Raw genomic sequence first — 12980 nt, 5'->3', positions numbered from 1 at the left:
TAAAGCCGTGTACACACGGCAGCGATAGGGGCTGATATCGCTGGTAATATGGTCGCTGGCGACCATATTGCCAGTGATGGGAGTGTGCCCCGGCGATAAATCAGACCCGTTCTAATCGCTGATTGCAGGAGCTTGCTCCTGCGACCAGCTGATTACCTCTGCGGCACTGCCGGCAGAGGTTTCTTTGCATCAGCGACCATCTCTGGTCGCCGATGAAAAGGGGGCAGTGATCGATATATCGGACATGGTGCCTCACTGCGCTCGGTAAATTATTATATTCCCCCTTCAGGTCCACTGGGATGGTAAATTATGAGCTGTTTTTGAACTAACATTGCTATAAAACTCATTTCGACTTGTCAGCATGTTAAATGTCAGCATTATGACTGTGTCGGTCAATTGGACATGTTGTCATAATGAATATTGTTATATTGATCATATCAGTATATTGACTGTTGGTCAATGGGTGTTGGTATAATGACTTTATGCTACCCCCATAAAACAGTGCAATTGCACCACCTTCTCAGCCCTACAAAAGGTAAGTATGATTGTGCTGTATTCTAGCCAGGGTGCTCGCTCTCTCTCTCTCTACCATGTTCCTTCTGTACAGTATCTCACTCCCTCTATGCATTCTGTCTCCTTTTCTCCTCTCTCTACCATTCCCACTATCCTTTTTCCTCCCTCTTCTTCCTATTTCCACTTATTCCTCCTCTATCTTCTGTCTCCCCCTAATACTTATCACTTTTTCCCCCTATTACTCCCCTGTCCCATCTCCCCATATTCATCCTCTTGTTCATTTCCCATTATTTCTTCTTTCTCTATCTCTTGCCCATCTCCCCTTCTTAATCATCTCTTTCTCTGATCTCTGCCTATTCCTTCACTCTCTCTACATTTTCCTCCATTTCTTCTCTCACTCTTGCTTCTTCTTCCCTCCACCATGGGCATCATGATGGGGAAGCAGGGCGGTCTTCCCTTTATTGGCAGTACTGGGCCCCCAAATTTCTGATGACGCATATGGACTATCCACTACTGCTAGCATCCTTTGGACTTCCACAGTCCCTAGCTTTCTAGGACCTGAAGGCACCCATCTGGACCCATCACTCTCTCATCAGACTATCCTAAAGACCCTTTCTGAACTCCCTTCTCCTCTTGGATCCTGCTCATTTGACCTACTTGCACACAGACCAATATCTCTGGGTTTTGATTCCTTCCTCCAGTTGAAACTGTTTATCTTCCTATCCTGGTACTGCACGACTTAGGACTCTAGGGCTCATCTCCACTACACATACATACTCACTTTCTAAGTCACTTCTCCAGGAAAAGCCCAGAGAGGAGACACTAGGGTACTACAGGGGACAGGGCCAAATGGTCTCAATTTTAGGCCCCACCCCCAGCATAGGGAAACACACACAATTCAGAGGTCCACATTGAAGGGGGGGGGGCAAAGTTAAATGATGCAACCAGTCATTTAGCCTCATTTTGGCTTGCAGCCACTGCGAACTGTCCCAAGAACGATCCAAACATAACTACCTCGCTGCCCCCTGCTGTCACTCAGGCACAGTTAAATTTTTCCTGCATGCGCAGTTGTGCAAAAATCGCCTATCAACATTTTTCACATGCATGTACCACTGCCAACCCAAGTATGGCTGCCAAATTATAATAAGAGATAACAATTTATCAAACTTAACTGAACAGGTGTATTGTGCTACTTACAGTTAAATTATGAAGTACAGGTGCTAGTTTTCACTTTCTGAAAAAACTTTCTATCTTACAGTATTATAAGCCAAATAAGCAGAAAGTAGAAGAAAATTGTTCTTAAAATTGAGTTAATTCTGGTTATCTATATAAAGTCTGTATTTTTTCCCTATGTGAATTATTTTACTCACAGCTCTCTCATATCCGAACAGTCTAAATACATATTTACACAGGGTGCCCCAACATTTCAAAAAGTAAAATTGGTACACAAATAACCACCCAACCCTTGTTCACTGTACGGTGTACATTTGCCCATAAAAGTGTCCATGATTGAAGAGTCTTGTCACAGTAGGTGTCGTTCTTTTGTGTTTCCCTGGCAGAGAAATCAGATTGTAAGCATTTTGGGGGCATAGAGTGTATATGTTGGTGCTATAAGATTTACGCATGTATAGCACTAATAACTAAATTGCCTACAATTTACAAGGACGTGGTTTACATCATACCAAAAACAAACTAATAAGTTAAAGCTACTGTAACATGGAAATGGAATATTGTATTTCTTTATTAAAACAATGACAATATGTACACAATTATTTTTTAATTATTTCAATATATTTCTGCTTTAAAAATATTATTCTAGCTCCAAGTTCACTAATTACATTATAACCAAAGACGTCCTTCAAAAAAGCCAAATCAATAGAGACTAATTTGTTTCCTGAAATTCAAAAACCTTAATTTTAGACTAATTTATAATTGTACCCATATTTCCCAGCATTATGCCTGTCTGCCATGCAGATATTGCACAGCTGAGAAATACATAATACATTGTGAACTAGTGTTCCAGTAATTGTGCAAGTGTTGTATCATGACACTACCTATGTGCATCTGCATTAACGAAGCAGAAAACCTTGTAAAAAGGGTTGGATGCCACAAAATAGAGGATATAGGCCTGATTAACCATTTGAGTGTGAACATCTGTGTGCGCAAAAGATATTGGCAAACATCTGTAGGAGTTGCTTAAAATATGAGTGTCCACAGCTCTGTGCAAAATATTGCCTAAAAATAACAGCGTCCCTCACATTTCTTATATGAATTTAAATAATAAAAAGTGTAAAAAAAATAAAAAGTATATTTCCTAGAAAAGATTAACATTTCAGGTCATTACGATGAATACCAATGTTTGCTTGGTAATTTTCGCCCAAATTTTGACAAATTAATTTGGCACTCAAAGGGTTAAGCTTTGTTAGAAAAGGAAAAAAACACACACACACACACACACACACGGGCAAAACCATGCTGCATTGCAGGTGAGGCAGATTTAACATGTGAAGAGAGATATACAGTAGATTTGGGTTGGGTTGTGTTCAAACTGAAATCTAAATTAAATTTAACATCTGTCGGCTACATGCAAAAAACAGCCAGTATTTGCTCTGCAGACAAACAATATCAATTTATTTTGAATTGATTTATCCATTTGTATAGCAACATGGTTTGTTCCAGACACTAAATTAATTGCTTTTTTGTCTAACTGAATCTGGCCCATGGATGTTATATAGAAGTTATATCTCCCATTTACTTCAAACTATTCAGTCGGTCAGATAAAACGAGCTGTACTAAAAGTGAGTTCATGGTGGGTATTCAATCGTGGCCGCTATTTCCGCCGGCAGAAATATTGGTCCTCGCCTATTTAATGCTGCCGTTACAGACAGCATTGAAGGGAGTTTCAGAAAGTCCCGACAGTCAAATTCACAGCCATTTTTTGAAAATTTGCAGCCGTTTGCACAGATTCTTTTCAGACACTTGACAGCCGGAACAATTAATTCCGGCTGTCGAGCTACAGTCAAACAGAACAAAAATGGGCTGGGATTCAGACTGTTGGGACGTTCTGCCAGTCAGAATCCCGGCTAGAATACCGCCCTTGGATAGAAACCATATCAACCTGAATGGCATAACTGAAGTGTAATCTGAAATGCTGCTATTCAAGTATTCTATCTTGAATTAGTAAGAGTTTGTTAATGCTAGGTAGGTCAGTTTTGGAACAAATTATGATCTAAATCAATATAAAACATATTATATTGATTTATATAATAATTTATACAATATAATCACTCATATCCCACATTGATTATTGCAATAGTCTCCTAACTGGTCTTCCTTAAGAACAGACTTGCGTCTCTCTTCTGCACGGATCACTAGCTCCCATTCACTATTACAGGACTTTCATCGGGCTGCTCCCACCATATGGAATGCCCTTCCACGCCCAATAAGACTCTCCACTAGCCTCCAACCTTTCAAGCGTTCCCTGAAAAACTACCCTCTTCAGGCAAGCCTATCATATAAGTACCACACGCATAACCCTCTGAGGCACTTATGTATTAGATAGCTTTTCTTCTGGACTTTTAACTTGGTGGGACTGCTATGCTATTACTGGTGCCTGTCCTTGTGTTTCCCTCCTATGTCCCTATAGATTGTAAGCTTGCAGCAGGGCCCTCCTACCTCCAAGTCTGTTTATTGTTACCCAGTTTGTTCTATCACGGTCTACATTTGTAAAGCGCAACGGAATCTGCTGCGCTATATAAGATACTGTAAATAAATACATATAATCAGGTAATTATGCTTACAAATGGGTCACCAAAATATAGCCGCTACTAGAGCCTGGGATGCGGTCATTTGGTCTACTGCATTATGGTCGACAGTCATTAGGTCGAATCCATTAGGTCGACATGCTAAAAGGTCGACATGACTCTAGGTCGACATGGGAAAAGGTCGACATGATTCTAGTTCGAAAGGTCATTAGTTCGACAGGTCATTAGTTCGACAAGGTCATTAGTTCGACAAGGTCATTAGTTCGACAAGGTCATTAGTTCGACATTGTCTATGTCGACATTCACAAGGTCGACATGGAGTTTTTCACTGTTTTTTGAGCCAACATGTGCCGACAGGCGGTATTTCATGCCCTACCATCCACTAGGGCGTGGTGGGAGAATAAAATAGTGTGCCGAGCGTAGCGAGGCACCGTGCCCGACGCATAGCGAGCGCAGCGAGCGATGCGAGGGGATGCAGTGCACTTTAAACTGTGTCCATGTCGACTGTGTTGACATTCAGGTAAAAAAACAGTGAAAAACCCCATGTCGACCTTGTGAATGTCGACATAGACAATGTCGAACTAATGACCTTGTCGAACTAATGACCTTTCGACCTAGAATCATGTCGACCTTTTCCCATGTCGACCTAGTCATGTCGACCTTTTAGCATGTCGACCTAATGGATTCGACCTAATGACTTTCGACCATAATGCAATAGACCAAATGATCCCAACCCTAGAGCCTTGGGTGCTGGAATGCTGGGGAGTAGAGCTTGAAAACCTCTCCCAAATGACTTATTCAGTTGTATTTACCCAAGCAGTGCAGGAGTACATAACATCTGCCATCCACTAAACACACACACACACACACACACACACATATATATATAACATTCTCTTCTTGAATGAGAACTCCAATTAAGAAGAAAGTGGAACACCGCAGCCAATGGCAGGTTTTCAATGCTGTGGGCGAGTGGTGACAGCAAGCAGAGCTTCCTGCTCGCTGTCACCACTCACCCTGATAGTATTCAACGCAGCCCCCTCATACGCCAATTTCCCCTCGCTCCATTTTTTGAGCGAGGGGAAACCGGCGTATGCGGCTCCTGAACCACCGAGACTAGCGGCTAAGTCTCGCTGTTTAGGAGAATTCTCGCTGTCCTGTGACGGCGAGGATTTCCCCAGAACATTGAATAGAGCGAGCGGCCGGCGCGGGGGTTAAACAGCGAGGATCACTGGTTTCTGCAATCCTCGCTGTTTAACCCCCTCGCCGCGGCATTGAATACAACCCATTGTTTGATAGTCGGATTTCTACACTGTCAATTACCTGCAAATTGTTCCAGTAAATAGATCACTGTGTGATATACTAGGAATTTTATTCTAATGCTTGACTACCTTTGTTTTTTGCAGGTTACGTCTTCTTGTCTCGTCCACGACGATGACTGTTTCCTTATCGGTAAGTATAGACGATTGGGTACTTGTGAGTTATCCGGGCGCCCGATGTGGTCATCGCATGCCATTATAATAAGGCATACGATGCGATGCGACGCGACGCGTTTTGCCATCGCGTCGCATCGTATGCCTTATTGTATGGTATGAGATGCGACGCGATGTTAACACTTCCCGCCCATTTTTAAACCCGCCCTCTGGCACATCTGGCAGAAAAACAGTGTGAGGTAGTTTCCAGAGGAGAGAGCAAGTGATTTACAGAGAGAGATAGTGTTTTACAGCGTTGGTGTATATTTCTGAGGTGAATTTTTGGACATTTGCCCCAATATTGCCCCATTTGGCCCCTTACACCTGCCCCATTTTGGCCCTTACACCATTATTCCCAAAATGGCTTTGGTTGATGGCATCTTCAGCCTCCCAAAAACTGAGGAAGAGACAGTCGTATTCCTGCAGGAGAAAGGGCTGCTCCCATTGACTGCCACATGCCCAAATGGCCACCCTATGCGCCTGTCCCTGAAAGAGCGCAAATGGCGCTGCTACATTAAAAGTTGCAGCAAAAAACAGAGTCTGCGGGCCTCCCTATTCTATCCTGGGTGCAGGCTCCCATTCATGACTATCCTGCGCTTCATCTGGTGCTGGTGCGATGAACTGACGTCAATAGAGTTCTGTGCTAAGAATTTAAAGCTATGCAACAAAAGCACCATTTTTTATAACGCCTTGATGCGGGAGGCATGCCAATGTGACTTGATGGCACAGCCTCAACGGCAGATTGGAGGCCCAGGGCAAATGGTGGAGGTTGACGAAACACTGTTTGTGAAGCGCAAAGCCAATGTTGGCAGAGTACTCCCACAGCAGTGGGTGTTCGGAGGAGTGTGCCGGGAGACAGGGGACTGTTTCATGGTCGCAGTTGCCAAGCGAGATGCACCCACTCTCCTCGGTGCAATTGTGGAGCACGTGGCACCTGGCAGCACCATCGTCAGTGATTGCTGGCGCGCCTACCAAACTACTGAACTGGAGCGGGCTGGTTACAGCCACTTGCGGGTCAATCATCGGTTTAATTTTGTAGACCCAGAGACTGGTGCACACACACAGAACATTGAGAGACTGTGGGGTTGTGCAAAATGGCGCAACAAACGCCAGCGGGGCACAGCCCGCCATCATCTTGATTCCTACATGCAGGAGTTCGTGTGGCGAAAGTGCCTGGCGGGAGACAGCGCATTTGAGCGCATTCTGCATGCGCTCACGTTACTTGATAAATAATGATGTTGATTGATTATTGTGTGCTTTGTGATTGTTTGTTATTCTAATTTATTTCATTAATAGGTTAATTACACAGTTATTCCCTTTAATTCAGTTGTCCTTAATGTGTCAGATATGCATGATATTGATGAATGATATTGGATGCTCACAGCCACTCCACTATCAACGTGAACCCGAAGCGTGGCGAGCGCAGCGAGCCCGCGAGGGGCGGCGGTACGCGTCCTCCGACCTTTTCATGCCCTACTATCCACTAGGGCGTGGAGTGAGAATATAATAGTGTGGCGAGCGCAGCGAGCCACCGAGCCCGAAGCGTGGCGAGCGCAGCGAGGAGACACGGATACCTTCACAGGTAAGCGCGTCCCTTCGCGGGCTTCCCAGGTGTCCATGGCGAAGTGGACACCTGGGAAGCCCGCGAAGGGACGCGCTTACCTGTGAAGGTATCCGTGTCCCCTCGCCACGCTTCGGGCTCGGTGGCTCGCTGCGCTCGCCACACTATTATATTCTCACTCCACGCCCTAGTGGATAGTAGGGCATGAAAAGGTCGGAGGACGCGTACCGCTGCGCTCGCCACGCTTCGGGTTCACGTTGATAGTGGAGTGGCGTTAACAATGGTGATGGGACTGACATTGTGTCACTTTTTGGGACACTTTCTTGGGGGTTTTACACTGCTAAAATCGGGTGGTATCGCATCGCATCGCATGCCATGTGGTTAACATGCGATGCGACGTGATCACTTTACATGGTACCCGATGTAAAATCGGGTTCGGGTGGTCATCTCGTCGCGTCGCATCGCATGCCATTTGGTTAACATACGATGCGACGCGATGCGAAATCGGGTTCGGGTGGTCATCTCGTCGCGTCGCATCGCATGCCATTTGGTTAACATACGATGCCATGCGATGCGACGCGATGCGTATACGACCAAAAATCGGGCGCCCGGATAACTCACAAGTACCACGATTGCTTTTACAATTTGTATTTATTTTTAAATAAAGATAATAGTTTTGCAAAGACTATAACAAATTTCAACTTTAAATATTATGTCACCATGAATGACGTCTGTCAACGGAAATTACTTTCTTAAAACAGTTAAACACATTTGAATATGACAATATTCAATTATATACATATAACACATCAATTACAATATTTAACCCCAACGAATATTCAGTAGTCAACTCTGTAAGTTTAAACCACACACTTTACAATTTTCCTAAATATCAATATTCCATGGGTTTCAGATAATGTACATAGATGTTGCCAAAAGACCTATTAACCAGCAAAGTTTTGAATTTGATACTGTGCTCTGGGGCTTTCAGTAACTCTCTCGTTAATATTGAAGCGTTTTTGATACAATGTATAATCCTGTATAACAAGTCTCTAGTCTTTAATGAGTACAACTGAGGAGATAGTTACACTATTAGCTCATTGTTTGTAATCCTGTGCTGAATGAAATACTTTGCTTGGTCCTGTCTGACTGTAGCTGCAGAATCTGTGATGACTATCACTGTTAGATAATAGCCTATCCTTCCAAGCAAATATACTTGTAAAACCAATAGAAACTAATTTTAGCAAGCAGAAGTCGCTAACTGAAGTACCGTTAGAAGCACATCAGGTAGCAAGTTGTATCAGCATCTACTTTCTGTTACATCTTAATGAGAAGTCTCTAAGCCAGTGGTTCCCAAACTGTGTGCCTAGGCACCCTGGGGTGCCTCAGGACACTTGCAGGGGTGCCTTGGGTTGATGGACCAAGATCAATTCATATGATTTATGGTCAATGTACCAGGCGAAACCAGTGCTGGTGGCTGCCAATCATAATATATGTGGACAAACAGAAGCAAATCCTGTCCCTCACCAGATAACTGTGACATATAAACACAATGCACTTAATTCAATACTTTTTTTAAAAAATTTCTCGATAAGAAGCATTTGGCCTAGGGGTGCCTTGAAAATAGTTTGATGCTCTAGGGTGCCGTGATTCAAAAAAGTTTGGGAACCACTGCTCTAAGCTGTATAAACTGTCCATGCTGTGACTGTTTCCTTATGCTGGGTCATTTCTTCAGCAAACTTAACATCACACACTGACCAGAGTCTATAAATGACTTTCGTATTCTACTGAAGCAAAGACTGTAATCCTATAGACTGTAGGTCTAGCTGCTTATTAATGTGCTTTTGGTCACTGGCTTGAATACAAGGTGGGTGTACCTAAATGGATCACACCTCCGGATCTCTGTATCAACTTAGTGTACTGCAGGCAGGGCTCACAGGCATCGCCACCGCTGACCTACTCCTGCAAGCACTAGTTTATGGGGCAGGCAAACTTCCAGCAGCAGCAGCCGTCACTCACTGTATTAGGACGCACCTCTATCACCGCCCACTTCTAGCCTGGCTCTCTTCTAGTATCTGCCGGAGACTTAGCTGTGCCTCCCGGCCCGAAGATCACCGCCCAGCGCCAGCCTCCGTAATCATTCCCTACCTCGATCCAAGCAAGCGTGGCTCCGGGACCGCCCGGTGGGCGGGGTCACACCTCCAGGCGGATCGGTGCCCCGATGATGATTATTCAGCACCTGATCACCGGAGCCCAGCGTCTCTACCTCTGTGTAGGCCCGACTCAGCAATGACGCAGTCTCTCTCCAGCTCTCTCCCTATGCAGCCAGGTACTACTCTGTACTTTCTCCAACTGTCAACAACCACAACATCTCCAACGGGCAAACTGGGATCTCACACTCCTTGCCATGCGCTTCCCAACTTTATTTATATTGAACATTTTAGGTGGTGCTCAAGAGTTTTTCCCCTGTACTGCAGGATAAATGGGTTAAATGAAGGGGTGTATCAGTTCACCTAACAATATTTGTAAAACATAAGTCCTTTTCTATGAAAAGTCTTTTCCTTATGGAATATTATTCCCTCTATGAGGGATAACAGTTCATTAACCTATTTACTATATATATATACACACATGTACAACATATGTTTTGGTTATTACAACTGTACAGTAGAATTGTCAAAAATGGATAGCAAGCAATATTCTCTTGAATGGGAAAAAAAATGATGCCAAATACATCTTTATAAAACATTTAGATAGGGTTTGTTGGGATGAGAAATCCCAAAAGTTTTACATTACAAAATATAGGCCCTACTAATGGGGCCTATAATGCACAATTCAATTGGAACTATTCTGCATAGGATTGTGTATTACAAAAAAAAAAAACACAGCGGGTAAGCGCTACACTAGCTGGGGGTCCATGTCAACAGTTGGTGAAAATTGACAGAAAAAAAGTGAATACATTTTGCATTTTGACCCTGTCCAAGGTCCTTCTGTCTTCTTCCCGAAGGCAAGAGAAATCATTCGATGGTCGGTGACCATCGAATGATTTCTCCGGCTAGTGGAGGAACGCAAGCGGATAGGGTAACGAACACCATCCCCTTGCATGGTACCAAGAGGAGCAGAGAAGCATTTCATTGCTCAGTAAGCAGCGATTTTTGCTGCTTACCAAGCCAAACTGAATCAGGCCCCCACAGAAAAAAGGAACATCACTGGATGACTGTCTGTAAATGCCCAGTTTGTTGTATCACTGTCTCCTTTTGTAATAAATATATAATAAATATAGTCTGAAGAACTCAGTGAATGCCCCTGGGAGGTAACAGGGAGCAGCTAAGCAGATGCAGATATATGAATGTAAGCAGTGGTGTCCAAAAGAGGCACAACTGCTTACACAGTCTAAGCTCAGAGAGAGAAACTGTAGCTGTCTATATGAAACTGCACCACCGAAAAGTCTGAAAATGAGCATCTTTGTACTAATAAAATTACACTAAATCACACTTCTTAAGCTGGCAGCCTGATCTAAATTTCAGCATACAATGTGATTGGTATTGCACAGCCACAAGAAAGCTGCTGTGCGATACTATATAACAAGTAATTGACTGCTGCAGGAGGAGTCTGTAGGAAATTGACATCTCCTGCCGCCAGGGGAACTGCAAGCGATCATGCAAGTCCCATTCTGCTCATGTGCAGAATAGGGTCTTCTGTATGTGTAGTTCCCCAAACATCAGATTTTTATATGCATACAAATCCAAAATAAAAAAGGCCCTTTCAGTACTAATTTGTAACAGTAGTTTTGAGAAGGCCCCTCCTGTTTCAGCATGACAATATTTAGTTGGCGTTGTAGAACTTGTGTTGCCGTACCAAAATAAAAAAAAAAAAGTTTACACAAACTTTATTGAACACTTTTTTGATGAATTCGGACGACGATTGTGAGGTTAGCTTCTTTGCCCAATTTTAATGCCCATCCTAATGCCATTGTGAATGAATGGCTGGGACACCATGAACTAATGTTACAAAGTAGAGAGGACCAGTAAGATGTGGATGGAGTAGCTATCATTGCTGCTTCCTTGGAAGCAGCAGCATTAACTCTGTATGGTAATGCAGCAGGGGGCCTCTAATAGAAGTAGACGCATGCCCCTGCAGTAGTCATCCTAGGATACATCATAGGACCACTCACACAGAGTCAGGTAATTTATGCCACCCATGATAGCCATAGCAGGAGCTAGGATATTTCCATGCAACAACATATATACGGTTTTCACAAATTGAGGCCATTGACAGTCTATTGCCAGCCCTATCTCCACACAGAATGGTTCCTGGGTATGCACAAAATACAGAAGATAAGTAATTTGCACATCAGGGAGCACATCCAACAGGATCTGAATGAGGTACATAGTGAAGAAGCCATCTCAGAGTAGCAGTAAAAAGTAGGAAATGAAAAAATCCATATTAATGCCCATAATAGACATACACAGGAGCATGGGTCTTCAAACTGCGGCCCTCTAGATGTTGTGAAACTACAAATCCCAGCATGCCTTGCCACAGTTTTGCTATAAAGGGAGTGTTAAAACTGTGGCAAGGCATGCTGGGATTTGCCGTGTCACAACATCTGGAGGGCCACAGTTTGAAGACCCATGCACAGGAGTGTGAAATTACATAGTTCACATACTTTTTGTACATTAAAAGTTGGTTCTAGCACTAAATACACATGAAGTAACAGGTTTACACCGAGCTAAATATATCCATCAAACTCTTGCAGCACATTGCATGGTTTTATGGGGCATACACATGGGGATATTTGAGCAAGAGATGCTGTGTCTGTCTGCTTTGTATGGACACTGATTTCCGTTGAGAGTCCATTGTTTACACCCATGTGTGTTGTGTATTTGCTTTTTAATCCATTAAAATGGTATTTCATCATTTGGAGATATATTCTTTGATGTTCCCGCATATTGGATAAAAGTGGAGAATTCAGGAGGATCCATTTGAGGACCCATCTCTCATTTAAAAGCCATTATTGTCTACTTTGGGTTAAGTGGACAATCATACAGGGACGACTCCCATCTTATTAAATAGCCATATTGGTAAATTACCCTTCACCTACGGTATTATACTATATTGCTGTTTCTTTTTCTATGTCACAAGATCAATCATCAGTGATACATAGGATGGAGTGACATTGAAATCCACATACTGAAGGAGCGCATGAAAAACGGTCTGTATTTTCTCTTTGAGCAAGAGATGTGTTCTGAGCAATTAAGTTTCCCTCAGTCTAGATCTCCCATACAAGCTGATAGATTTGCACAATAGATTTGTGCCGAGAGATTTAGTATAGGAGATGTGTTAAGCAAAAAAAAATTTTTTTTTAAATAATGGCCGAGTATTACAGGAGAGTGAACGTAGATCGCTTCTTAAAATACGGACGATTAGCAGTCTCTTGCCAAGTGATCTGACTAGATATATACTGCATGCTTGAATGATCTAGACCAGTGATAGACTTGGGGGCCCCCAGATTGCCATGGGGCATACACACGGACCGATTTATGCTTAATTTCTAAATGATTTAGTAAAATCACTTAAAAATTAAAAAGAAATTAGTATCAAGCAAAGCAAGTAGCAATACTGAACATACTTTATTTTCATGTTTTATATAACAATAATATACATTTTTTG

The sequence above is a fragment of the Crinia signifera genome, chromosome 2, assembly GCF_055691185.1.
Source record: "Crinia signifera chromosome 2, ASM5569118v1, whole genome shotgun sequence".
Classification (NCBI taxonomy): domain Eukaryota; kingdom Metazoa; phylum Chordata; class Amphibia; order Anura; family Myobatrachidae; genus Crinia; species Crinia signifera.
The sequence above is the reverse complement of the archived record's forward strand: the minus strand, read 5'-3'. Positions refer to the sequence as shown.